Source organism: Cervus canadensis, chromosome 29 (assembly GCF_019320065.1).
Source record: "Cervus canadensis isolate Bull #8, Minnesota chromosome 29, ASM1932006v1, whole genome shotgun sequence".
Lineage (NCBI taxonomy): Eukaryota > Metazoa > Chordata > Mammalia > Artiodactyla > Cervidae > Cervus > Cervus canadensis.
The window spans coordinates 24,580,461-24,585,295 of NC_057414.1; the positions used below are offsets into that span (position 1 = coordinate 24,580,461).

The window sequence follows — 4,835 nt, forward strand, 5'->3', positions numbered from 1 at the left end:
CATTAACACAGAGTGGCAGAAAGAACAGCGAATCATGAGTCAAATACGTTTTGTTTCAATACTAATTCTAACACAGCGTAACGTTTGACTCAGGAGAGAGTCTCTGAGTTTCATGTTTTAATCTATAAAAAATAATAAATACTTCTAAAGACGGCCATATTGTAATTCCTACTTTAGAAGCTGATGACTTCATAGGTTAATTCACACATTAGACCCTAGACTGCTCCGATAAGGAGTCTGAGTCTGAGACAGGTGTCCACAGGCTCTTCTCTCCCTTCCTGTGTCTTGGTGGCCTGAACCTCCAGTTTGCAGGAAAATCAGGAGTTAATTTAAAACCTGTTTATTTTAATACCTATACAACATGAGCACTGTAATTGTGAAACTCACCTTCCTCCTCGTTCTCATCACTTTAAGAATAAAAATGAGTCAATTGTACCTTTTCATCTTGACATGAAGAAGCAGGTTTAAGTGAATGTGACTTCTGTTCTCAGTTCAATTATTTTATGCCTAGAGATAGAAAAAATAAGCGTCCCCCAGGGGATTCTGATCTCTGGGGTTTAGTGGCTGGTATATTTCTAAGAATATATCCTATCATATTCTTTTTTTTTTCCATTTATTTTTATTAGTTGGAGGCTAATTACTTTACAATATTGTAGTGGTTTTGGTCATACATTGACACGAATCAGCCATGGATTTACATGTATTCCCCATCCCAATCCCCCCTCCCACCTCCCTCTCTACCCAATCCCTCTGGGTCTTCCCAGTTCACCAGGCCCGAGCATTTGTCTCATGCATCCAACCTGGGCTGGTGATCTGTTTCACCATAGATAGTATACATGTTTCGATGCTGTTCTCTCGAAACATCCCACCCTCGCCTTCTCCCACAGAGTCCAAAAGTCTGTTCTGTACATCTGTGTCTCTTTTTCTGTTTTGCATATAGGGTTATCATTACCATCTTTCTAAATTCCATATATATGTGTTAGTATGCTGTAATGTTCTTTATCTTTCTGGCTTACTTCACTCTGTATAATGGGCTCCAGTTTCATCCATCTCATTAGAATTGATTCAAATGAATGCTTTTTAATGGCTGAGTAATATTCCATGGTGTATATGTACCACAGCTTCCTTATCCATTCATCTGCTGATGGGCATCTAGGTTGCTTCCATGTCCTGGCTATTATAAACAGTGCTGCGATGAACATTGGGGTGCACGTGTCTCTTTCAGATCTGGTTTCCTCAGTGTGTATGCCCAGAAGTGGTATTGCTGGTTCATATGGCAGTTCTATTTCCAGTTTTTTAAGAAATCTCCACACTGTTTTCCATAGCGGCTGTACTAGTTTGCATTCCCACCAACAGTGTAAGAGGGTTCCCTTTTCTCCACACCCTCTCCAGCATTTATTGCTTGTAGACTTTTGGATAGCAGCCATCCTGACTGGCGTGTAATGGTACCTCATTGTGGTTGTGATTTGCATTTCTCTGATGATGAGTGATGTTGAGCATCTTTTCATGTGTTTGTTAGCCATCTGTATGTCTTCTTTGGAGAAATGTCTGTTTAGTTCTTTGGCCCATTTTTTGATTGGGTCATTTATTTTTCTGGAATTGAGCTGCAGGAGTTGCTTGTATATTTTTGAGATTAATCCTTTGTCTGTTGCTTCGTTTGCTATTATTTTCTCCCAGTCTGAGGGCTGTCTACTACTTCTTTCTCCATTCATCTGTCAATGGACATTTAGATTGCTTCTATGTCTTGGATACTGTAAATAGTGCCAGTATAAATATTGAGGTGTATGTATCTTTTTGAAGTATGATTTTCTCTGAATATATGCCCAGGAGTGGGACTGCTGGGTCAAATTGTAACTCTATTTTTAGTGATTTTAGGGAGACTTCATACTGTTCTCCATAGTAGCTGTACCAATTTACATTCCCACCAACAGTGTAAAAGGTAGAATTTCTATTCTTAATAAATAGTTCACACATAAGATAAAACTACAAAAATGATAATGCATGGAACATCTGGCTAAAGAATAAAGAAACACCACTATCAATATGAATATCTTGGAAGAATTTTTAAGAAAAAAATAATTATCTTCAATAATTTTATGTTGCTATTTCATAAGTGCATGTTGAAATCAGACTTCTAGAAAATTCAGTTGAAAATGATGCAAAGATTGATAATTATTGTTGGCAAAAATATGGTGAGATTGAACATCTCAAATACATCAATTGCAATAAATTTTCTGAAAATAAATAACAAATAAATATAAACAATAAATATATAACATATATATAACAAACATTCAGTAAAATTTTCATATCTGAGAGTATGTATATCACATATATCAATTGGAATAAATTTTTTGAACATAAACATATAACAAGCATTCAGTAAAATTTTCATATCTGAGAGTTCTAAAACATCTACAAATTTGAGGGGTTCATGCAGTATATACTTTGCCTTATTGATGTGCATAAAATATTGTCCAATACACAGATGACCTTAAAAATCTTTAACAAGGACAATATGCAAAAAGCAATTGGTTGGGAACAATAAAGTCAGATTGAGGAGCAGCAGGTTTGTGGTAGTTGGCTGAACTCTTACTTTCTCCGTGAACACTCACATTGATTTATTTTATGCATTTAAATCTTTGATCTGTATGGTAATTAAGAAACATTATAAAATAGGGTATGAGAAAGATATGAAAACAGAAAACTGGAGACAAATAATTGCAAATTTAATTTTTGAATTATGGTGCCATGATATGGTGATGCAGAAAAATCTTTCAAGTCAGAGGGAAAGCAGTTCATTTATCCCACAGGGATGGTTTACTCAAGCCATTGCCCTTCCAAGCTCTGGTTCTTGGTGTGGTCTCCAGTGACATTTGACTTTGGAGAGCATCGGGCAGGTTTGCCTGCCCCATACCTGGAATTTGCCTCCTGTTCTGCTAATAATCCCTCTGCACTAAAATCAGTCAGGTTCCATTCCCCAAAGCCCTCTCAAGGGCTCAGCAGAATCTTTACACTCAAATATTTTGTCCCATATTTATAAATCTATACTTGCTATTGGCATTTCTTAAATGGGAAGCTGCAGGTAAGTGAACCACTCCCATTTCATGTGTTCTTTGGCTTTTTCTCATCCGTTTGGAGATGTAGATCCTGAAATTTCAATTGGAAGGACATGATGCAGAGCGTGGTCTAGTCTGTGCTACTAACCAACCTTGAGAATTTACCAAGTCATTTTTCTTCTCTGCACCTCAACTCTGCTGGAGTGACTTTGCGTTAAAGTCTAAGACCATTTTTCATGCTGTGGTCTCTCTACTTTTAGGATGAGAAATAAGATTTATAATTTGACTGTTTCCTTTTTTTTGTAGGTTTTATTATTTTTTAGTTGGAATATAATTGCTTTAAAATGTTGTATTAGTTTCTACTGTACAAGAAAGTGAATAAGCTATTTGAATACATATATCCCCTCCTTCTTGGAGGTTCACTTAAATGGAGTGAGTAAACAAAAGGTTTAAGTATCTATAATTCCACTGACCAAGGAGAATTCACAAATTTTAAATGTTCACTTAAATAAGGTGTTCAAATGGCACAGCTAAGCAGTACTAATGCCTTTTTGATTTCCTTACTCCCCTGCTTGTAAACTCTGTCTAAAACAGGAACTTCTTAACCTGACATTTACCTAAAGCTGAAGTTATGATCTGTGATCTGTGTCTACTTTTCCTATGTTATCTTTTGCTACTGTTTCTATCTCAAGAAAGACATTCTGACTCTATCCAGACATTCCCCCTACTGTCCCATCTCTGTGTATTTTCTTTTTCTTTTTTTTTGTGGTTTGCCATTTACCATCTTTATATTTGACAACATTATATACATCTTTAGAATAGAGTTTTGTTTTAAAAATATTTATTTATTTTGGCTGCACCAGGTCTTAGCTGCAGCATGGGAACCCTTAGTTGTGGCAAGTGGGATCTATTTCCCTGATCAGGGGTCCCCTGCATTGGGCGCAAGGAGTCTTAGCCGCTGGACCACGGGGGAAGTCCTAGAGTAGATTTTCCAAAATTATTTTTCTAGTTAGCTACTTAAAAAAATATAAAAAGCCAAACAAGAACAGTTACACAGTTATTATACAAAATGTTTTCTATAAAAACATGGAACGTTTCAGAAATTTGCATGTCATACTTGCTCAGGGGCCATGCTAATCTTCTCTGTATTGTTCCAAATTTTAGTACATGTGCTGCCAAAGCAAACACGCTGTGTGTTTTCTTAATGTCTCTTCCCTCTGAAATGCATCATTTCTCTCCCTCCCTGTTTCTGAGTTAAGAATACTTTCTAAATTTCAAGGTACAGCTACTATTTTTTACATTCAAGATATTGTTATCTAGTGTTCTTCTGGGCATTAGGCTAAAAGCTTTCTATACATTGTCTAATTTCATGCTTAAATCAACCCTACAGGGGAAGTGTTGTCCTCATTTTACAATATTGAAAACTACAACGTAGGCACCATTGCCCACACCATACACACTAGATTCAGAACAATTCAGATTCTTTAACCAGGAGATCACAGTACAAAAGCCAAGGTCTACAGGTGATGCTGGGAACACACTTTCCTCTCTATCCAAGCTGGTTTTTACAGTTTTGGCAAAAGTTATGGCTATTGAGCACCATAGGTATCTGGAAGTAGAGATCCTAAAATGAATGAAATCAACTTCTCTCCTGAGGTCTCACACTTGCTTATTCTTTCAAGGAGAAGGAATTTTTTTCCCCTCCCAATAGCACTATATCTACAACATTTTAGAGACCTACATCACATTTTAGATTTATTTAAAATTTTTACTTTG

The 4,835-nt window shown here is 36.4% G+C and overlaps 1 non-coding gene across 1 annotated transcript; it reads right to left on the reverse strand.

Annotated features, from left to right (window-relative positions):
• Positions 1-4,139: 4,139 nt before the first annotated feature.
• LOC122431555 lies at positions 4,140-4,247 on the reverse strand. Its single transcript, XR_006266572.1, has one exon. It is a non-coding gene; the product is annotated as a U6 spliceosomal RNA (small nuclear RNA).
• Between the last annotated feature and the right edge of the window lie 588 nt (positions 4,248-4,835).